Source organism: Ursus arctos, unplaced genomic scaffold (assembly GCF_023065955.2).
Source record: "Ursus arctos isolate Adak ecotype North America unplaced genomic scaffold, UrsArc2.0 scaffold_26, whole genome shotgun sequence".
Taxonomy (NCBI): Eukaryota; Metazoa; Chordata; class Mammalia; order Carnivora; family Ursidae; genus Ursus; species Ursus arctos.
The window spans coordinates 14,907,349-14,932,031 of record NW_026622941.1 but is presented as its reverse complement, the minus strand read 5'-3'; the positions used below and the strand labels follow the sequence as shown (position 1 = coordinate 14,932,031).

General features: G+C 38.4%; 1 protein-coding gene across 4 annotated transcripts in view; it reads left to right on the top strand.

Annotated features, from left to right (window-relative positions):
- Positions 1-9,466: 9,466 nt before the first annotated feature.
- Positions 9,467-24,683, top strand: part of EPS8 (epidermal growth factor receptor pathway substrate 8) — a 174,553-nt gene continuing 159,336 nt past the window's right edge. For 2 of the 4 annotated variants that reach the window (XM_057318903.1, XM_057318902.1), the window contains exon 1: positions 9,704-9,729. The gene's annotated coding sequence lies outside the window, so the exon portion shown is untranslated. Of the gene's footprint in view, positions 9,730-24,683 lie in introns of all 4 variants that reach the window. The other 2 variants (XM_048216889.2, XM_026502349.4) reach the window with 2 other exon arrangements.

The following is a 24,683-nucleotide window of genomic DNA, read 5'->3' as shown; positions in this document are numbered from 1 at the left end:
TTTAAAGATTTTATTTATTTATTTGACAGAGATAGAGACAGCCAGTGAGAGAGGGAACATAAGCAGGGGGAGTGGGAGAGGAAGAAGCAGGCTCCCAGCGGAGGAGCCCGATGTGGGGCTCGATCCCATAATGCCGGGATCACGCCCTGAGATGAAGGCAGACGCTTAACCGCTGTGCCACCCAGGCGCCCCCAATGTTTCTCTCTTAAACCCCCCCACAATTGCCTCACATTGCCTTTTTGTCATAGCACTTAACACAGTCTGAAATCATCTTGTTCAATTCTTTATTGTCTTTCCCTTATGTAAATTCTGTGAAAGCAGGGATTTATAAGTTGTATTTGTTACTGAATCCCCAGTGCCTGAGCAGAATTGAATGAATTAATGAGGAAAATTTTGAACCAAGTTATGAACATCCAGCAGTTTGTCAAGGGAACCTGGAGTGAGGGGCTGGGGGAGTGGACACAGAATGTACAGAGGCACAAGTGTAATAGAAAGGAGTCAGGACACTTTGAGGAATTTAGAGGGAAATAAAATGATCTGTACTTGGCACACAGTGGGTTTTCATTACATGCTATTAAGTAAAAGTGAGCGAGTGAATAAACAAGTGAGTGAATGCACGATTGAATTAATGATAGGTTTTCATCTTAGAGAATATGTGAGCATTGATTGGTGGAATAGAAGATAGGAAGTGGAGATAAGTTAGAAGGTTTTAAATAGGGTAATTGGTCAGAGAAATCTTTTCTGATGAGGTAACATTTGAGCTGAGCCCTGAATGAGGTGAAAGAGTGAGCCATGCAGTTATCCGGAAGGAGAGCATTCCAGGGCATGGGAACAGCAAGTGCTAAGGCACTGTGGTGGAAGTGTGCCAGAGTGCTTGAGCAAGGAAGTTGGAAGGAGATCAGTGAAAGGCCATACAGCAAGTCTCTAGGATGCCAGCCTGAGTTTGCAATTTTTGTTGGGCATCCATTTCTCTGTGCTCAGACAGGGCTTGGTATGACATTGCGCTGCTATGACATGGCGTATGGTGGTCACTATTGGTTTATGTCTGTTTAACTGCTAATACTGCAAGCCCTCAAGTGTGCGGACCATTTCGTACTCCTTGTTGTATCCCCAGGGCCTATCCCTGTGCTTGGTAGGTGTTTGAACCTTTGCTGAAAAGATGAATCAGAGGCCCTTAAGATGTTTTCTCATGTCTGAGTCACCTGAATGGGTTTCTGGATTCCCATTGTTTTCAACACTCTTCTTTTCATCACCTCATTCTCTTAGCATCTGGTAGTAATCTTCTACTGGCTTTGGCTACTTCCCTCCTGGCACCTTGCATCACGGACATTCCTGTATTGATTTCTAGTCATGACCCTCTACTCCTCCAACCAATGCTCAGGTTTCCAATGTATTTGCAGTGATAAGTGTGGCCTGTGGGGCCAGAGAGCTCTGATTATTGGAGCTGTGGGAAGGCTCACCAGTGCACTGATAAATGAAGATAAATATATTGGGGGAGGGGTCAGGAAATGGAAGAACTTGCAAGTTGAGCGAAGACAGGAAACTGACTGTGATTATTTAGAAATGTTATCCTGCAATCGTACTCTAAGATTTTATACATACTTTGATATTTACTGTCATAACCCATTTTTTTGTGCAAGAATGAATCAGCTCTAGACTTTAGCTTACTTGAGATGACCAAAAAGACATGTTTGCATATATTAGAATAACATAGTTTCGTAAGATATCAGTCCCTGTAAACAGGTGACATCTATAAATTAAACTCTTTTTTTTTATAGCAAGAAGTTAGAGTTAATTTTTAAAGGATAACAATCTCAAAGATTGTGAATACAAGTAATAACCATTAACAAACAAAAAAGCCTCTCAATTGTCGAAATAGGTGTCATCAAGAATGTGAGCAAAATCTATACATCTTATCATAAAGTAACTTTCGAGTTCCCTATGTAAAACCTCCTTAGTCAAATTTCATACACAATTATAATAATTTGGTTGCCCATTGTTTTAAGTCACAGCAGACTAAAAGTAATAAATTACCAGGGCAGAAGATGGTAGAGGAAGTCACAGCCACAAAGTGGATGGAGGGATGCCCAACTGCCCAGAAAAGGCAGGACGACTTAAAGAAGCAGACGTCAAGGACTCAAAATGATGCCTATTGAGGGAATAATGCAGTTACCCTCTGTGGCATCGCCACACAACTGCATAAGACTTAATCTGCAACGCTGAGTTGAAAGATTCCAATTTTTAAAAATAATTATTTATTTGCTTTTCAAATCTCATATGCTGACAGAGCCTCCTTGAATTGCACTTGTGTGGCCCCAGATCTGGTCTGAACTGGTAGAAGTTGATTTACAAACTTTATTCTAATTCGTGTGAATATGTTCTCTGCAGAAGCAATGTGTTAATTACAGACCCTGCTGGGGGTGTTAGGAATATATGAAATAAGCACCATGCAAGATCCTGCGAAGGTTATCTGTATCTTCAGAGTGCCTTCACACGATGTAAACGTCTTAGTTGCAGGAGCTTTGCATAAGGGGGTTGTGCACCTGTGTAGTAAAGTCGTGAATACACGCAATGATACCTGTGGCTAATAAGATCGGAAATGCTCTGCTTAATGTGGTAAGAAAGTGCGGGAAATGCTTTGAAAGCTTTGTATTTGCAAGTGTTCATTAGAGGAAAGGAAAGTGGCAGTGTGTTTGGAAAGTCAACAAGTCTTTATAGTACATTTTAGAGGTTTTCCTCTGTGTGTGTGTGTGTGTGTGTGTGTGTGTGTGTGTGTGTGCTTCCAAGTCTTTTAAGATGAAATTAGACATGGAATCTGGGGGATGTATTTGCTCTTGCCCTGCTGAAACTTGGATTTATACACTTATCAGAGAAATTATCTTCAAGGTTGTTGGTGTTTTCTCGAGGATATCTGAGTGAGAAAGCTATTCAGAGATCTGATTTTGCTTTTTAAAACCTTACAAATTTGTAATAAGAGTTCTCTTTTGTTTTGTTTGATCCCCTCCATCCCCCAGGATTCTACTGCCAATGAAGAACAAATTTTGGGTGCCAACTTAAGGAAGCGGAGTCTGTGTTTGCAATGCCAATGAGCGTACCCAAAGGGAATTGTCAAATAGCTTGAGGGTTATTATAGCTCAGAAACCTAAAGACATAAAAACACAATTTTAGACGTTAGGGCTGAACATTTTTAAAATCTAGCTGAGTTACAGAGGAGTAAAGAATTCAGAAACACCCAAAAATCACAATAGATGATAAAGTATTACTATGTTATCGTCTTTGCCTCCAAATAATATAGGTCCATAGTTAAAAATTCAAATATTATAGAAATATGTTAACCGAAAGAGTGGAAATAACTCCTCGCTACCCTGTCACCTGTCTCCCCATAAAAGTGCTGTTAAAATGTTGGCTTGTATTTCTCTTACATTCTCTTTTATATGAATTAACTCCTACTGTATAGTGCATTGTAACATGCCTCCCCCCACTCCACTTAACAACTATATACCTTTTTTAAAAAAAAATTATTTATTTATTTGAGAAAGAGAGAGAGAGCATGCATAAGCAGGGCGAGGGACAGAAGGAGAGGGAGAGAGAATATCAAGCGGACTCTGTGCTGAGCATAGAGCCATACTCGGGGCTTGATCTCAGGATCCTGCGATCATGACCTGAACTGAAATCAAGAGTTGGATACTCAGTGGACTGAGCCACCCAGACACCCCAACAACTATATCTCTTGATGTCCATCCAAGTTAGTAGTTAATTACCACCTCATTCTTTTCAATCATAAGGTAGAATTCTGTTTAATGGCTCTACTGTAATTTAAAATTGATGATTATTTACTCTTCCCTGTGGTTATTTTACTTTTCCCTTTTGAATCTCTTCTGCTTAGACACACACTGAAAAATAAAAAGCCTAGTTGGACTAGAAATAGTTGCAAATAGTGAAACAAGGGCTACCTTTGAATGGCAAATTTCCAGTTCTGTGGAATAAGCACAAAATGATTTCAAAAAGATAAAACAAATGATGTCTGTTTTGCATTTTAAAGAAAATTCAGAAAAAAATTAAAAAAAAGAAAAATATTCAGGTGTTACTAGTAAATGGATCAATATCTCTCAGACTCAAAAATTAAATTTCCTTCGGGGCGCCTGGGTGGCACAGCCGTTGAGTGTCTGCCTTCAGCTCAGGGCGTGGTCCTGGCGTTCTGGGATCGAGTCCCACATCAGGCTCCCCCGTTATGAGCCTGCTTCTTCCTCTCCCACTCCCCCTGCTTGTGTTCCCTCTCTCGCTGGCTGTCTCTGTCTCTGTCGAATAAATAGGTGGAATCTTTAAAAAAAATAAATAAATTTCCTTCAATTGTAGAAGCAGAAGAAGTTCTAGGGGAAATAAATTGTACTGTAACAATAAACTTTCACATTAAAAATGAGGAACAGAATATCTGTGGTCCTGCTCAGAAAGCAGTGTTATATCTACAGAGCTCATCAGTCATTGAAAGGTCAGGGATAATGAGGAATGAGGCATTCTGATGACCTGTGTCCAGGTAAATAAAAGAACTGGATCACTTGCATCACAAATTAGACAATTTGCCTTGCCCTTCTCCTGTCATTCTGCCTCATCTCTTTCAGGCTCTCCGTAGCTATAGCTGTCTCCCTGCATTAATGTCCTCCCTGCTGTATGCAATCCAACAGTCTTTTCCTCTTGCAGGAGCAAGGACAGCAAGTAAGGTGAACACCTATGCTCACTATTGCAATTTACCTATGTTAGCCTTGCTGGTCTAGCTCCCTTCTTGTTCCTCGGAGGTAACTACTGTCTTGAATTTTATGCTTAACGTTCCTTTGTTTACACACTAGTTTTAAACAAATGTATATGTGTTTCTAGATAACATATCATTTAGTTTTGCTTGTTTGTAAGCTTTGTCAAAGGGCAACTAGAACAAAATCTGGGGACTCCAGTCATTGTTATGTTTCTAAGAGAGTTGTCTATGCTGCTGGACATACCTGTTGTTTCCTCATGTTCCCCACTATAGAGTATTTCATGATCTGGATATATCAAAATTTATTTCTCTTTCATTCAATGGCGAGCACTTTTAAATTTTCATTCTTGATTTCTTCTTTGATCCATGAGTTATTTAGAAGTCTATTTTAAAATTCCATTCATTTAAGTTAATCTTTAGAAATTAAAATGTACTGTTACTTAAATTTTAAGTTAAGCTTATATCTTTAAAAAATTAGTCTATGAATTTCTAAATCTATTGGGAGATTTTAGTAGAGATTACAGAGTCTAAGTCAGTGATCAACAAACCCAGACTGCCATCTGCTTTTCTACACTAGCGAACGAAGGATGGTTGACACATTTTAATTGGTTGAAAAACGCAAAAGAAGGATAATACTTTGAGGCAGACGAAAATGACATAAAATTCAAATTCAGTGGGCCCCTCAGTGGCTCAGTTGGTTAAGCTGCTGATTTGATTTTGGCTCAGGTCATGATCTCAGGGTGGTGGGACTGAGTCCCAAGTCTGGCTCCTCGCTCAGCGCCGTCTGTCTGTCCCTCTTCCTCTGCTCCCCCCAGCCCTCCCCCTGCCCGCTCTTGCACGCGCTCTTTCTCTCAAATAAATAAATAAAAATCTTTTAAAAAATTCAAACGTAGCATGCCTCAATAAAGGTTTACTGGAAAACAGTCAAGGCTATTAACTTAATTACTACCCTTGCTCCTGCAGGAAAAGATAGTTGAATTGCGTAGGCATATTTTCTATGGCAGCTTTCATGCTACAGTAGCAGAGTTGAGTAGTGGCAACAGAGACCTGCAAAGCCAATGAGCTTACTATCTGGTTCTTTACAGGAAAAGTTTTTCTACCCCTGGTGTAGATAATACAAATTCTTTGAAATGTATTAATATGCTGGTTAATTTACATAACTATTTCTCTCTTTTTTAAAAGATTTATTTATTTGAGGGAGTGTGCATCTGCATGTGGGTGAGCGGGGGAGGGGCAGAGGGAGAGGAAGAGAATCCCAAGCAGACTCCCTGTTGAGCACAGAGCCCGACAAGGGGTTGGATATTACAACCCGCCTGAGGCCACCCCAGCAGAAACCAAGATTTGGAGGCTTGACCAACTGAGCCACCCAGGTGCCCCAATTTTTGGAAATATTTCTTATGGGTTTGATGAGAATATACATTCTCTAAATGTTGTGTATCTACAGCTCTACATCTATATATCTGTATCTATCTATATACATGGAATTATGATAATTTATCAGTAAGTGAGAGGGTGTTGAAATGTTCCCCCATAAGGGTGGATTTGTCAATTTCTCCTTTTAGCTTTATCATCAATGATACTTTTTTTTTTTTATCTTAAGTCCACTGTGTGTGATATCAATATAGCTACACCAATCTTCTTTTCATTGTTTTATACCTGATATAGCATATGTTTTTAGTTCCTGGAACCTCAAAACAATAACAATAGAAACATCAAAGATCACTGATTACAGAATCATCATGCCAAATGTAATAATAATGATGCAAAAGTTTTAAATACTGCAAGGATTACCCAAATGACACAGAGAGATATGAAATGAGCAAATGCTTTTGGAAAAAAGGTGTCGATAGACTTGCTAGATGCAAGGTTGCCACGAACCTTCAATTTGTAAAAAAAACCAAACCCACCTTTGAACCATCTTTGAAGTGCAATAAAGTGAGTGTAATAGAACAAATGATGTCTGTGTACCTTTTCTAATTTATTACAGATATGTTTTGCATTATTTGCTTTTAAGACTGCCTATAAAGCCACACACGGCAGTCCCTAAATGATATTCAGGCATTACATTGGGGGATTGGAATGGGGAGGGGTATTTGAAGAATATATTTGACTCCTCAGTAGTTTAGTTACAGTCTTAGTCTTCAGATTACATACATTCAGCCACTACAATTTCTTCACATTTTCTGTGTCTAGTTTTTACACCCGGCTGTAGACTAAATCTGTTCCCCAAGTTTTGCAACTTCACTCCACCTCTGAAAGACCTTATTCACTCCGTATATCTCATCCCCCACACCAACATTAACAAATGAGGTTTTTAGAAAGGGGAAACTTGGGTATGGTGGCACTACAAACAGGAAAGTTTGACCAATTCTCAGCAAAATTATAAAAGAGATTATTAACATTGGTTCTAAGCACTTAGAAAAGGTAATGGGGATCATTGATGCCAGAATGGGCTAATTTGAAAATGGGTCCTGCTTAGCTAAATTTGCCTTTTTTTCTTTTTTTCCCCTTTCTTTAATAGGTACTTGGACTGGTGTATTTAGGGATCCTAGATGCAGTGAATTTTCATTTCAGTAAAGCACTTAGGAAAACCATTCATGAAATCCTTGTTGGTTATAGTATGACTGCATGAACTAAAGTGCTTGATCTCGAAAAGTGTTGGTTCATAAATTATTATTATCTTGGAGATTATTTTTGGTGGTGGGCTACAAGACTCTTTTATAACCCTGTTTTATATAACTTTATTAGACTTAAGTGGAAACAAAAAAGCCATGTTCATTAACTTTACAGATACTATAAGTTAAAAGTGATCACTAATAAGATTTTAAAATCTGAAATTATGTCTTAAAACAAACAAGATGAAATTTAATATGGATTAAAGGCAAAAATTGGGTTTAAACATGTAGAATTATAGGAACATAGACTATGAAAAGTGGAAGCTATGGTTGATTGTAGTCCATGTAAAATAGACTTGGATGCTTTATTCAACTCTAAGTAATACATTTGCTAAAAGAAAAACATAACACAAGTTTGGATGCCTTACTGACAGGGTATGTTGGATCAAGGGGTACTGATCATTACGTGACAAAGTTCTTGGCCCACTGTATTTGAATGTTGGGCTCTCCTTTGAGTGCACAATTTAAGAAGGAAAAGGAAAAGTCGAAGGACATGCAAAGCAGGGTAAAGAGTGTGGTTATGAGGGCTCACCATTCCATTTGCCAAATAAAAGGATATAAAAATTTTGAAAAATAGAAAAACATTAGATATTCTGTTGGTTACTTAATAGTTTGCTTCAAGTATTTCAAGGCTTGCAATGTCTATAAAGAGTGAGATCAATTAATTCTTAGGGGTCAGAATCAGAACGAGTGGTGTTAAGGGAAGTTGAACTGATGTTCACAAAGCATTTGGTCATAGACCTTTTAAGCAGACCTGGGTTTTAATTCTAGCATCAGTACCGGCTGTGGCAAAAAGATGATACTTCTGAGCTTACTTCCCTGTTGAATAGGGAAAATAAGGCTTATCTTATTTTAAGGATTAGAAATAATATATGAAAATTGCTTAGTTCCTGGCATAGGTAAAAATTGAATAAATAATTGTGATTATGCATAATACCAATAAATATAAAGACTTCCAACATTGTAAAAGTTTTAGTGGATGATGGTCTGATGGAAATATTGCAGAGAGGATTTCTACTTCAGATAGGGGACTGAACTTAATATCTATCTGAACTTTTAGCATAATGGTTTTAATTTCCCCCATGGTGTGAAACTTTGCTTTCCCCTGACTGCGCTGTCCTTTTCCTTGTCTCACAAAGCAAGCGGGTCCACTCTGTTTTAACCAAGTTTACCTTCGTTGATTTCTCAGAGTCAATTGCCTTTAAAGAAGTTAGAACAGGAAGGGGGCGTAGCTATGACAAATGAGTGTTTTAAGAGTAAGAAAATACAGCGCTCGAAGACCACAGGGCTTCTCATTTAGTGGCTCAGTGAGCTACTCATGGAGGAGGCAACGATTATGCGGGTTGGTTAAGTTACGAGAGGGATTAAGTGAAAGAAGTCTCCACTACTTCAAACCACGTCAGGCTCTTGGCAAGAACTACGTGAAGGATGGGATCTAAGGCAGGCTTGCGAAGCGGGTCTGGGCTTGCTGGCCGGAGCTAAGGACCGAATGGAGGCCCTTGGGTGCCACCAGTTGATGGCATGAATTGAAACAGGAGGAGAGCGACAAAAGGGGGAAATAGGTGGCAGGGCCGCCAGAAGGAAGACGAAGGTTGGCGGGTCGTTGAGCGCGGCGAGCTTTCTGCACACGAGTTGTGCGCCAGGACCCGGGGCGCTGTAACTGGGCACTCCCACGGCCAGAGGCATCAACCCTTGCCCCGGGGCGAACCTCTCCAGCCGCTCTTGTTCCCCGTCCCGCGTCTCGCAGCTGCTAGTCGGTCCTGCTAGGGCACTTCTCGAAACCTGTCCGCAGCTAGGAACCCTGGCCCGACTTTGATGGCCTCGATAACTTAGCGGGGCACCCTGACCTCTTTCCTCCCGCCCCTCTCGCGCCCACCCGGCCCTACCGCCCAGTTTGCCTCCAGCACTGGGGTCGACCAGATACTCTGCGGCTCGGCTGCCGGCAAGACCCGGAGAGTGGAAGTAGCTCGGCCCGCGCTGGGCGCGCGCGCGCGTTCTCGCTCGCTCCTAGCAGGGGTAGTGGGCATGCGCGGCGCGCTGCTGGCTTTGGCGGCGAGCGGGTGAGCGGGCGGGCAGCTCCAGACTTCGCAGGCGGCGGCGGGCGCGGCGGTCTTGCCCAGCGCGAGGCCGGCGCTCTGCTCGCCCGGGAGATCACTGCACTTCAGCCGGGCGCAGACGGCGGCTTGGCGGCTCGCGGAGGATTGGAAGGGCGTGGTCCAGGTCGGGGGCTTTCTCCTGGCCACCTCTAGCCTCGTCCCGCCTCGCGGCGTCTCCGGGGAAAGCCACGGCCCCGAGGGCGGATCCGAGGTAAGAGCCCCTCGGGGCAAAAGGCGCCGGCCGGGGGTCCAGCTGTTTGAACTCAGCCTCGGTTTTAAAAATCCGCCTTTGTTGTGCCTGGATGGAGCGGTGCCAATGAAAGCGCCGCGTCCGCTTTCATTCACTTTGCCTGCTTTCAACTGGTGTTGGGAGCCAGGTGTGCCAGGGCGCTGCTACCGGAGCGCGTCCGTGCGCCGGGTTGTGGTGCGCCGCGGAGCGGGTGCTGACCTTCGGCAGCCCAGCCGCCCCGCGCCGCGCGCCGAACCCGGGGCTCCGGGAGGGGTGGGCAGAGAAGATTCTCAGTGTCCTTGTAATATTTCCTGGTAACCTGAGCTTCCACACATACACCTGCGCTTATCTGGTCGGTGGGGCGACTACGGAACCGGTATCCTCACGGCTTATTTTAGGCTTGGGGTTTCGAGAGCTACCCTCCCCACCCTCAAATGGAGGGGGTCTTTTCGAATTGAGAGTTTGGGGCAAGGTCCCACCATCGCAGACCCTCTCAAATTAAGATAGCTCATTGTTTTTGAATAGTTGTCACTCCTGATTCCTGTTGACTTTCCGTTCTTAGTTTGTTCCACTTTACTCACCATTTTACTTTTGGAAGATGGCCTTTCTGGTTTCTTTGTCAATTAATGCCTTTGGAGATTTCCCCACGTTTGAAGACCCGGCTCGCTTCTCTTATGGTCACACTTCCTACTTTCAAGGACTATCTGTATGCAAAAATCTGCACGGATTGTTCTCTTCCTTTGCATTGTTTCTCAAATCCTTCTTTTCCTCTAGTACCCATAGTACTGCTGGAATCTCTTTGGGGGTAGGACGCCTGTGGTATTAGGATTTGAAAACCATAGACGTCTAGGGCAGTAGAGCGTTAAGAATTGGAATTCTCCTTTACAAAATGTATTTCAATGAAATGTATTACTGCTTTTCTTTCGAAGGTTTCAGTTTTTGTCTCATAGTAAGAGGAATCGGTAATACCTTAAGTTCAGATAAAACTTGGTTTCAGATGCATATGAACAGCCTCATTTTGGCTTTGTTATTCTTTTGGGAGATAGGAGAATTAAGATTCCTAGAAGAATATAAATACACACACACACCTCTCTCTCCATATGTGTATGGATATATCCATATACGTGTAGATACATATATATGTGTATGTATCCATATGTATCCAGACACACACATATATGGATATACACAGGAGCAGCAAAGTAGCTGTGTTGTGAGTTGCTTCTAATTTATTTCTACTGAGAGGATACCATTCTAAAGGGACTTGGGTTTTGCAAAGTGTGCACTAAATGTAGATCGTGTGGTCATTGAAATTAAAGTCAATGTCATCCTCTCTCACCTAGTATGGATTTTCAGTTTGGATTTGGAGTTTTTCAGACAGATTGTTATAGTTCTTAAGTTGCTAGTGTGAGAAAATTTTGGTCATGAGTTCACACTTTGACTTACAATCAGAAAAATAATGCACTTTATAGAATTGCCACTAAAGGGTATCACAAGTGTAATAACATTTTATAGACATGTTTAGTGCAGAATTCATAGATTAAGACTTTTTAAAATTCCACAAGTCATTCACTCCACAGCAGGGAAAAAAAAAGAAAAGAAGAAAACTTTTTATTCCACTATTCTGAAATAACCACTGTTCACAATATTTGGTACATTCTTTTTGAAATCTTTTTTCTTCTCACTTTCCAGTGTCCTTGAATATCAATAAATTGTAATTTTCAGCCTTTTATTAATGATGGGAGAATACTTGAAGTTGTATTTAGGGTGATTCTTCAGCATGGTTTGTTCTGGTTTGTTCTCTGTCAGGAGTCTAATGTCTAATTTCGAACACTTTGCTTGTTTCTGATCAAATGAAAATATTTCATTTTGTTTTCATTTCGTATTTTTCCTGTTTTCAATTTTTTATCTATGCTGATACTTTTCATTTGTCAGGCCTTTTCTATGCTATAACATAGGCTTCGTACTCTTTGCTTTCAGTCTCTGATAGACCCCAAATCCTGGACCCTTCCTTTTCTTGTGCTATACTACATACATGTTCACTCACTGCCTTTTATTTTTCTGATGAGTCTCCTGTTTTCTTCATTTACCTATTTTAATTCCGCAACAGCTCACTTAAACCATGGTTTGTATAAGAGAATATAGTATCCACAATAAAAGATGATAGTTTTTTTTCAAGGTCTCTCTTTAGATGCTTGAAGTTTTGTTGGGTGAGTTTTTTAACACTGATTTCATTTATATAAAATTTAAGTTAACTTTGGTGAGTTGTATTAAACAGATTTGGATCACCACAAAACAACACAAGTTAATGATAGGTTACCAACTTTCAGACATCTGCAGTGGTATGTAAGGGGAAAAGTGGAATTTTAGTTAAAGTACTTTAGCTATAGGACATCCCTGCTGGGAATTACTGCATGAAATTGTTTGCAGCTGTTAGTGATTGAAAATATTTTCTTAAGGAAAATTCTGTAACAACATAGTTGTCAACATTTTAACTTTAATGTATGCAGGGAAGGTGTTCAGTGTTTCACTACAGCCTCTGCGGTGTTTTCTAGATACATTCTTAGATGGTATTTTAAAAAAATATATATTACTTTTTAGATCAGTTTTAGATTTATGGAAAAAGTGTAAAGAAAGTGCAGTGACTTCTTATATACACTTTTACCCAATTTCCTCTCTTATTACATCTTACATTAATATTTGTGATAATTAATGAAATGGCATTGGTACATTATTACTAACTGAAATTCATATTGTATTTAGCTTTCCTCAGTTTTTTTTTTCTAAGATTTTATTTATTTATTCAACAGAGATAGAGACAGCCAGCGAGAGAGGGAACTCAAGCAGGTGAGTGGGAGAGGAAGAAGCAGGCTCATAGCGGAAGAGCCCGATGTGGGGCTCGAACCCAGAACGCCGGGATCACGCCCTGAGCCGAAGGCAGACGCTTAACCGCTGTGCCACCCAGGCGCCCCAGCTTTCCTCAGTTTTTATCTGATGTTTTTATTCTGTTTCAGGACCCTACCATCTTAGATACTACATTACACTTAGTTGTCATGTCTCCTTACGGTCCTCTTGGCTGTGACAACTTGTTAGACCTCATTTTTGATGACCTTCACAGTTGTGAGGAGTATTGGTCAGGTGTTGTGTAGGATGACCTTCTGTGGGAATTAGTGTGACTTTGTTCTCATGATCAGACTGGGCTTTTAGTTTTTTGAAAGGAGGATCACAGAAGTAAAATGCGGATTGTATTACATCATATAAAGGGTATGTGCTATCAACCTGACTTATCACTGTTGATAATGATCTTGATCACCTGGCCATTGTGTTTCTGCCCTGAAAAGTCACTCTTCCTTCCATGCTGTACTTTTAGAAGGAAGTCATTGTGCACAGCACCACATTTAAGGAGTGGATAGTTTTACTTCTCCCTGAGGGTGGGATATCTATATAAATTATTTAGAATTCTTCTGCATGGCAGATTTTTCTTTTCTCCCCATATATGTGTTTATTCAATCTTGTACTTAAATTGGTCTGTACTCATGGATATACATTATATACTTTGAGTTATAATCCAGTACTACTTTATTTCGTTGCTCACGCTGTTTCAGCTTTGGCTATTGAGAGCTCTTTCAGTTGGTTCCTTTGTCCCTTTGACATGTCTCCATCAGTGTGAGTTTTTTTTTTTTTTTAATCATTTCCTTACTTTCTGGCGTTAAAAGATGCTCCAGGCTTATCTTTTATATTTCCATTTCCTGTCCCAGTCCTAGAATCAGCCGGAAAACAATCTGTTTCTTCTTCTTGGGAAATAGTGTTAGAAGCCAAGATTTGAATGCTGGGTTCTTGTTGCTACTGGGGCGTCATTGCCTCTAGACCCTCTGATCTACAGAGCAGGAAACAGATGTATGTATACAAACCCTGTATATACACCTATCTATACATATTTCTCTATGTAATCGTATGTATCTATGTTAGGCAAAATATGAGTTCATATGGATGCCTGCAACTTTACCTACTCCGTTACCACCTGTATCATTCTATTCTCTTCTCGCTTATCTGTAAACTCATTCCAACTATGAAAAGAAACCTGGCTCCCACCATCTGTCATTCATTTACTTAATTGTCAATCCTATTATATACTTATAGCAGTATTGAAATTGTTCAATTATATTCTTTTTACAGAGAGTGGGAAACAACTTTATCAACTAGAATGCAGTGCTTATGTACAGTTCCTTTGGTTTTAGTTTATAGATTCCATTCCTTTTTCTCCTATCCCACTTAGTGGGGTAGTTGCACACATTACTAATTGTATCAGATCCTTTTGTCACAATTTTCATTCCATCCTGGGATCCTTCTGACCTTCTAAATGATTTTTTAAAAATTTGCATACATTAAAGTCTCTCTTTGTCCTGTGAAGTTCTCTGGGGTTTGACAAATGCATCATTTCATGTATCCATTATTTTAAGTATCAAAGTATCCTACATTAAAAAAAAACCCTGTGCTTCATTTATCACTCCCTTATCCCCCCTCCCCCTTTCTACCCTCTCCCACAACCACTGACTTTTTTTTTTAATCCCTATAGTTTTGCGTTTTCCAGACATCATATAATCAGGATCATACAGCCTTGTTAGACTGGTTTCTTTCACCTGTGAATATGCATTTAAGGTTCTTTCATGTCTTATTGTGATTTGATAGCTCATTTCTTTTTATCACTTGATAATTTTGCATTGGGTGGGTGTAACACAGTCTGTGTATCTGTTCATTTATCAGTGGACATCTTTGTTGCTTCCAGTTTTTGGCCACTGTGAACAAAGCTGCTACAAATATTCATGGGCAAGTCTTGTGTAGACACAAGATTTCATATCATTTGGGTAAATACCTAGGAACATGATTGCTGGATCATATGACAAGATTACTGTTAGCTTTATAAGATATTGCCAAACTGTTTTCCAGAGTGGTTGTGACATTTTGCATTCCTATCAGCAATTAATGCAAGCTCCCGTTCCTTTTCATCCTTGTCAATTTTTGATACTGTCAGCTTTTTGGGTTTTATGCATTCTAATATCTATTAGAAAATGAGCAAATGTTTTTAATTTAAATAAAACCCAACTTGTCAATTTCATGGATAGACTTTTGGTGTTGTATTTTAAAATCTCATTGCCAAACTTAAGGCCACCTAGATTTTATCCTTTTTTTTTTTTTTTTTAGGAGTTTTATAATTTTACTTTTAGATCTTTGATCTATTTTGAGTTCATTTTTATGAAAGATGTAAAGTCTGTGTCTAGATTCACTTTTTTCACTTTACCAGTACCAAGTAAATGAGATTTTTTAAGTCAAGTAGATTATAAATTGGGCTTAGGATTGAAAAGAAAGTGTTTTTATTTGATTTTTAAAAACCTTCTGCAAAACTGCTTAAAGGAAACAGTTTTGAAATGACTTGGAAACTAAAATGTAGTAATACATATAGACTGTGTGTTGAGATTGGTTCCTGGACATTTGTGGAAGATGAAATTGTTTTATTTTATTTACTTATTTATTTTTAAAAAGATTTTATTTGTTTGACAGAGATAGAGACAGCCAGTGAGAGAGGGAGCACAAGCAGGGGGAGTGGGAGAGGAAGAAGCAGGCTCATAGCGGAGGAGCCTGATGTGGGGCTCGATCCCGTAACGCCGGGATCACTCCCTGAGCCAAAGGCAGACGCTTAACCGCTGTGCCACCCAGGCGCCCCTTTATTATTATTTTTTAAAGATTTAATTTATTTATTTGATAGAGCACAAGCAGGAGTAAGAGGGAGAAGCAGGCTCCCCACTGAGCAGGGAGCCTGATGCAGGACTTGATCCCAGGACCCTGGGATCATGACCTGAGCCAAAGGCAGACACTTAGCCAATTGAGCCACCCAGGCGCCTGGAAGATGAAATTGTTAATACAGAGTGATATCTATCAGTTCTTTCAGATCTAACAATAAGAAATAATTAATAAGGTTTTCTTTTTCACAAAGACGATCCGAAATAAGGGATTTGCAAGGATATGCTGAGAAGAGGCAGATGATATGTACCATCTAGAAACCTGAGACTTAACTTATCCCATGCCACTCTTCTTGCCAGAAAGAAGTAACTTTTTTTAAAGTACGTTTCTTTTGGTAAACACTTTGTGTTATTGACATTGGGACCAGAATTTTTATATTGTTATGCTACAGATAGAACCACTGGATTCCAGAAAGTATCTAGTGAGGTCTGACATAGTGAAAATAGCACCTTTGGTATGGCAGGTGTTATACACATTATCTTTTAAAACTCTTACAAGAGCTCTTTAAGGCAGTTCTCCTTATTTCCATATTACAGGTAAGACATATGTTCAGAAAGATAAAGTGACTTGTCTGTGATCCATATGGGAAGAAAGGGACAGAGTTTGGATGGGAACTTTGATCTTTTTTGTCCAAAACTTTCCAGTTGACAATGTGGTCTCTCATAAGAGAAATAGTGCAAGAATAGTTAGTATCAGGTGTCCTTGATTTTATTCTTTTCTTTAAGGTTGTACATTACTTAAATGACTACTGAGTTAAATGAGAATGGCTCAAAAATTGTATTTTTGAGTTACATAGAAATTCTTTTAACCTTTATCTTTTTTCCTGTTGACTGATCTGCATCTTATTGGCCCAGAGGTGTGAATTATTGGACAATGGTTATAAAGAATGAAGCTCCTTTAAAGAGAGGAACTTGTGAGATTTAGGAAAAATTAAAAAAAAAACACATAATAGTAGAAGTAGCTAATACCTTTTCCTCACTGAATTGTAAGTTTCTTGAGGGCAGGGAACTAAATTCAGTTATCTTTAAGCACAGCATATCGTATATGATATACACTCATAATATGTTTGCTGAATGAAATAAGCACTTACTAGCATACTCTTTACAGAAGAATGTTTAGAAGGGGAGGAATTTTCCTCCCAGAAGAAGCTGAACATCGTTACATTTCATTTATTCATTCATTCATCATTTATTGAGCATTTGTGGAGTATCTGTTCTCTGTCAGGCATTGGGAATACAAAGATGAATGAGACAGGATCTCTGCCTTCTGTCTTCAGGGAACCCAGAGAATGGGGCAACCATTTTAGAAGAGTACAGAACTAATGAGAGTATATATTAAATAAACAAGCAAGCGAGCAATGAACTTCGAAATCAGAAAGTCTTTACCTGCCTTAGTTTTCTTATCTTGGAAGTGGAAACCATAATAGTACCTATTTGACACAGTTATTGGGGGTAGGTTAAATGAACAAAAATTATGTTTCTATCTCATTACATAGGAAAAGGGAAAGGCTCACTGTGGCTGAGGAATCAGAAAAATCTTTATTGAAGAATGTGACATTTGAGTTTTATAGGATGAATTTTTGTGGCCAAGAATAAGAATCTAAGGTGGGACTCTAGGGCATTCCAGGCAGAAAGATGAATATGTTTGACGTGCGGAATTGGTGGATATGACAGGAGAAGTGGGAAATTCTGCACATTCTCACAAAGCCTAAAGGGATATTAGAAAGAACTGAATAATCAGTTATTTTTCATTTTTGTAGTAACAATACAATACAGTTTTCACTGCATTGTAGTAGAAGAGGATAAAGATCCCAAACCTGTTTTAATTGCATGAATCTCCTCTTCTAATCTTATGACTTTCTAAATATAGTCCTTTATGTAGTAGATAATTTTTTTTTTCTCCCAGTCCTGTGATACTCAAGTGATTTTATTAAGAAAGAGGACTTGTGTGTTTTGGGATGAAATCAGAGGTTCTGTCTCAAACCATGCTTATATTTAGTAGCATGGCAACATTAGAATGTAGCATCCTGTAAAGGCACCATCTAGTCCTGTTGAGCCAATCCAGAATTATAAGAGCCACGAATGGTTTCTGAATAGAACCTGAAAGAATACTTAGCAATGTGCTAAAATAATTTGTTAATTGTATGTGCTTGTTGGGGGTTAGAATTCTACAGCTTCCCTTTTTAATATAAGGGAAGAGGGAAAAAAAAGCAAAGACAAAATAGAAAATAAATGAATATCAACAGAGGGAAGAGAAGTTTATATTTAAAGAGAGTGGCAAAAGTCCAGAACCAGACTACTTCACCGTTACATTTTACCAAATATTTAAAGAAGAGTTAATACCTACCCTTCTTAAACTGCTCCAAAAAATTTAAGAGGAAGAAGTGTTTCCAAATACAATCTCTAAGTTCAGCATTAGTCTGATATGAAAACCTGATAAAGGCACGACCAAAAAAGAAAATTACAGACCAATATATATCCCTGATGAATATAAATGCAGAAATCTTCAAAATCTTAACAAACTGATTTCAGTAATACATTGAAAGGATCCTATACCAGGATAAAGTGGATACAAAGATATCCACTTTGTATCTGAGGATACAAAGATATTTCAATATCTGCAAATTAGTGTGATATACCACATTAGCAAAATGAAGAGTAAGAATTAATATGATCAACTCAGTAGATGCAGTAAAAGCATTTGACAAAGTTCAACATTCATTTATGATAAACACTTTATTAGGAGGGAACATACCCCAACCTAATAAAGGCCATATATGACAAACCCACAGCTAACATCATACCCAACTGAGAAAAACTGAAAACACTTCTTCTAAGACAAGGTTGCCTACTTTCACCACTTTTATTCAACGTAGTACTGGAAGTCTAGGCACAATATTCAGACAAGAAAATTGGAAAGGAAGAAGTAAAATTCACTATTTGCAGATAACATGCTACTATACTCTATATGGAAAACCCCAAAGGCTCCATAAAAAAACTGTTAGAACTAATAAATTCAGTAAGTTTGCAGGATACAAAATCAACAAGCAAACATCATTTCCTTATGCTGACAACAAGTTATCTGAAAAGGAAATTAGAACAGCAATTCCATTTACAATAGCAACAAAAAGAACAAAGTACTTAGTAATAATCTAAGGAGGTGAAAGACTTGTATACTGAAAACTACAAAGCACGGATGAAAGACGTTAAAGAAAACACAAACAAATGGAAAGACATCCCATATTCATGGATTGGAAGATTAGTATTATTAAAATGCCCACACCACTCGAAGCAATCTTAAGATACACTGCAATCCTTATCAAAACACGAATAGCATTTTTCACAGAACTAGAACAAATCTTAAGATTTGTATGGGACCACAAAAGACCCCAGATGGCCAAAGCAACCTTGAGAAAGAACAAAGCTGAAGGTATCGCACTCCCAGATTTCAAACTGTACTGCAGAGCTGTAGTACTCAAAACAGTATGGTATTAGCACAAAAATAGACCAATGGAACAGAATAGAAAGCCCAGAAATCAACCCACACTCATATGGCCAATTAATCTATAACAAGGGAGGCAAGAATATACAGTGGGGAAAAGATAGTCTCTTTAGGAAGTGATGTTGGAAAAACTGGACAGCTACCAGCAAAAGAATGAAACTGGCCACCTTTTTATACCATATCCAAAAATAAACTCAAAATGGACTAAAGAGCTAAATGTAAGACCTGAAACCCTAAAACTCCTAAAAGAGAACTAGGCGGTAAGCTCTTGGACATCAGTCTTAGCAACATTGTTTTGGATTTGTCTCCTCAGGGAAGGGCAACAAAATTAAAAATAAACAAGTGGGACTACATCAAAACAAAAAGCTTTTGCATAGCAAAGGAAACCAACAAAATGAAAAGGCAACCTACTGAATGGGAAAGGATATTTGCAAATGATATGTTTGATAAGGGGTTAATATGCAGAAATATAAAGAACTTAGTACAGCTCAACACTGGGTGCCTGGGTGGCTCAGTTGGTTAAAAATCTGCCTTCAGCTTAGGTCATGATCCCGGGGTCCTGTGATTGGGCCCCAAATCAGGCTCCTTGCTGAGCGGGGAGTCTGCTTCTCCCTCTCCCTCTGCTCCCCTCACCCTGCTCATATCTCTCTCTCCCTCTTTCTCTCTCAAGTAAATAAATACAATCTTTAAAAAAAAAATACAATTCAACAGCAGAAAACCTCAAACAATCCAAACAAAGGGCAGAGGACCTGGCTAGACACTTTTCCAAAGAAGACATAGAGATGGCCAACAGACACATGAAACAATGCTCTACATCACTACTAATCATCAGGGAAATGCAAATCAAAACCACAATGAGATATCACCTTACACTTGTCAGAATGGCTGTTAACAAAAAGACAGGAAATAATAAATGTTGGCAAGGATGTGGAGAAAAGGGAATCTTCAGGCTCTGTTGGAAGGAATTTAAATTGGTTCAGCCAACTATGGAAAACAGTATGGAGCTTCCTAAAATAATTAAAAATAGAAATACCATATGATCCAGGAATTCTACTTTTGAGTATTTATTTGAAGAAAATGAAAACACGAATATGTACTTGTATGTTCATTGCAGCATTGCTTACGGTAGCCAGGATATGGAAGCAACTTAAGTGTCCATCAGTAGATGAATGACTAAAGATGATATAATATATATATGTGTATATATATATACTTGTTTATATATATATATATATGTATATATATATACACACACACAATGGAATATTAATCAGCCATAAAAAGAATATTAATCAGCCATTTGTGACATCGTGGATAGACCTAAAGGGTATTATGTAAGTGATATAAACCAGACAGAGAAAGACAAATACTGTATGATTTCCCTTAAATATGGAATCTAAAAAACAAAGGAACAAACAAGACAGAAACAGACTCATATAAATACAGAGAACAAACTGGTGGTTGCCGGGGCGGGGGGGGGGGGGGCGGAATGGGAGGATGGGCTAAAAGATGAAGGGGATTAAGAGGTATACATTTCCAGGTTTTTTGTTTTTTTTTTAGATTTTTATTTATTTATTTGACAGAGAGAGACAGGCAGTGAGAGAGGGAACACAAGCCAGGGGAGTGGGAGAGGAAGAAGCAGGCTCCTAGTGGAGGAGCCTGATGTGGGGCTCGATCCCATAACGCCGGGATCACGCCCTGAGCCGAAGGCAGACATTTAACGACTGTGCCACCCAGGCTCCCCTCCAGTTATAAAATAAATAAGTCATGAGGATATAAGGTACAGCATAGGAAATATAGTCAGTAATATTGTAATAATTGTGTATGGTAACTAGGCTTACTGTGGTAATTATTTCATAATGTATGTAAATGTTGAGTCACTATGTTGTATATCTGAAACTAATATAATATGGTGTGTCAACTCTTCTTCAACAACAATAACCAAAAAACTAAAAAAAAAGGGAAAAACATTTTTAAAGTCCTATTAAAGGCTATTGATATGAATTTCATTTTATTTAGAAAGTCTTTTATTAGCACCATTAAAATGTTATATTTCTTTTAGAGTATCACCATTAAAATATTATTCCTTATTCTAGAAATACATGTATATTATTTATTTGCTTAGTGCAACAATAGAATGTTGCCAGTGTCTGAAATATGAAGTTTGCGATCATTAAACACTGTTATTTTTTTTTGCTGATTCTAGTTTTTGTTGTTTTGTAATATTGTAATTGTTTCTATTTTTCAATAGAAAATAAAATATTTTAAAGAGTACAAGTAGGGAAACAAATCCATAAAGAAAAGTATGTGTGAAATTTGTCATTGAAGACATCAAATACAATTTGTTTCATCTTCTATAAAAATTTTGACATTTGAAGTTAACGGTATTTTTAGACATGAACATACAGTAAGGTGATTTTAAATATGTTGACTTTTAAATTTAAAGATACATTTAACTTTGATAGGTGTAAGAAAATAGAACATTACTATATCTCTGTATAGATTCCCCCTCCACACCCCAATAGCATGCTCAGCTTGTTTGTGTTTGTATGTCTGTGTGTAAGTAATTTCCAGTTTCCTTTCCAGTGTGTTTTCAAACTTTTAACTGTTTTACGACCAACCATATAGTGAGATTTTAAAATATTACTTTTTAATATAGAAAAAAATATTCATTAGAAGCCCTGTCTTTAGGTTGAATTGTCTTATTTTAGCATGTTTATCTTCATTATTAAAACTTGTGATGTATAATCTGTTTATTTTTCAGCAATGGAATTCTTTCTGTGATAAAAATCTAGTCATTGGGACAAATCTTATAGCATTTTTCACATGAGACTCATGCATGTAAAGGTGTGGAATTAATATGTGTATCTAAAGAATTTATATTAAAGAGGGTGTTTTTACTTATTGACGAAAGTAGCCCTCTAAAGATTTTAACTGGATTTACATTAATTTACAGATTTGTTTAATGTCTCATCTCTTCTTTATTTTTTATTTTATTTTTAAAGAGTTTATTTTACAGAGAGAGAGAGAGCACAAGTGGGTGGGGGGGGCAGAGAGGGACTAGTGGATTCTGCTGAGCCCCACTCAGGACTTGATCTCATGACCCTGAGATCATGAGCTGAGTGGAAATCAAGAGGTGGATACTTAACTGACTGAGCCACCCAGGAACCCCTCCTCTCTTCTATTTTTAAATGACTGATTCATGATAGCCAAGCTTGAATAATAATGTGTAAAGAATAATAAAACAAAATAATATAAAAAATTATAGCCTCATTTAAATTTAGGAATGGTCAGGTCTATATTGTTTGTATATTAGTATATTTGTTATCTTTGTAGAATTACAGAATAAAATGTTTAAAGCTTCAACTTTTCTTTTCATATTATTTTAATTTTTTAATGTTTCTTTTTTTTTTTTAAGATTTTATTTATTTATTCGACAGAGATAGAGACAGCCAGCGAGAGAGGGAACACAAGCAGGGGAAGTGGGAGAGGAAGAAGCAGGCTCATAGTGGAAGAGCCTGATGTGGGGCTCAATCCCATAACGCCGGGATCACGCCCTGAGCCGAAGGCAGACGCTTAACCGCTGTGCCACCCAGGCGCCCCATAATTTTTTTTATGTTTCTTATCCAAATAATTGAAACAAAAAGTTTTAGAACCATTTACTATAAGACCTATGCACTTGGCCATATTTCACATTTTTCAAAACTGTCTTAAGACTTGTTGCCTTCTGTGGTCTCGTGAAGAAAATAGTCATAAAAATTCTGAGGCAGGTAAATGACTGTGTGGGTTTTCCCTTGACACGCCTTCCCCACCTTGCTTCCTTCATCCTTGTTTTACCCCATCCTCTAGCCCTGGTGTCTGGCAGTTTTTCTCAATCCTCAGATGACTCAGTTGAAACACGCATCTTTCATTACTTTGCTATCTTTCCAGTTACTGTTCTAACTTCTTCTCACTGCCTGGTGAGATCCCAGTCATGGAGAGTGAAGTCTGAATAAAAGGGGCATTCATGGTGCTTATGACAGTGAAGGTTAAGTTTAGGCTGCTAGAGGGTTTGAAACAAAGGACTGATTGAAGCCCTCATCACCTTGATCTTATTTGGGTAGTAAGTAAATTATTTTGGAAGTAGTAAGTCTCATTATGAAGATAATGAAATCCTGTCCAGACTGAATATATTAACAGTGATTAGCTTGAGCTGGAATACATTTTAACACCAGTTTTTGTACTAATTAGAACAGATCCACTATGGTTTTGTTTGTATATTAGAATATATGCTACTGGCTCCCTCCCTCCCTCCCTCCCTCCCTCCCTCCCTCCCTCCCTCCCTCCCCCTTCCTTCCTTTCTCTTTCTTTTCTTTTCTCTTCTTTCTTTCTTTCTTTCTTTCTTTCTTTCTTTCTTTCTTTCTTTCTATCTTTCTCACATTTTGTTTTGTAGGAGCCCCTTAACACTGTAGGGAATTTTAGAATTTGAATTCAAATATATCCCAAGTAAAGTCATACAATATAAAAAATAATTTTACATGCAATACTACATAGCCTTCTAAAGGGTCTTCAAACAAGAATAAAAGTCTCTTTATCTTACCTCTAAGACTTCCTGCCCTCCACCTATATCTATTACCAGTAGTTATTTCCATTTTCTTGCTCTACCACGTAGTTAATGGAATATTTGAAGTATGAATTTGTGAGCTGTTACTTTATTGTGGAATAGAAGACCTGAGAATAAGGAATAAGTTAGCCTAATGGCTACCAGTTATATTTTGTTTTATATATGTGGTTTTCAAGGGTACTTATATGATCAAACTAAAAGATTCCAGACTAATGGATAAAGTAGTAAAATGATTGGGAAAACTAGCAGTGGTAGTATCTGATCGTAGAAATAGTTTGGTATGACAAGAGTAGAACCGTAAAATTTCACAGGGATGTATAAATCATTTTTACCATCACGGAGCTCTTCATGAGCTACATCTGGGGAACTTTGATTATACATATTATACATACGTATATATACACAACTTTGATTATACATATTGTAACAATGTATTATGTGATAAAAATGTTTATTCAAATAAACACAAAATAAAAGACTTTGGGTTCAGAACATGGACATTCTTAATATTGCAAGATTTAACAGCCTGATCTTTCTAGCCAACATCGATTCTATTAAGCTAATGTAGACATTAATTGGATTTTAGACATTAGGGGTAACAAACACTTACTATATATGGAGGCTGATCTAGTTACATATTCTCTTTTTATTTTTTTTTAAAGATTTTATATATTTATTTGACAGAGACAGCCAGCGAGAGAGAGAACACAAGCAGGGGGAGTGGGAGAGGAAGAAGCAGGCTCCTAGTGGAGGAGCCTGATGTGGGGCTCGATCCCAGAACGCCAGGATCACGCCCTGAGCCGAAGGCAGACGCCCAACTGCTGTGCCACCCAGGCGCTCCCCTAGTTTCATATTCTTGAGAGAGCAGACAAGAATTTGGGGGAAAGCTTTTTAGATTAGGTAGCTGATCCAAGCCTGCTGAGTTTTTCTCTCTTCCAAAGGACAAGAGCCTGTGGATTTTTGCAAGGGATTGATTGGAGAACATAATTTTTAAGGCCAAAGAAACTAATTCAGCTCAGAGTGTTGTTTTGTT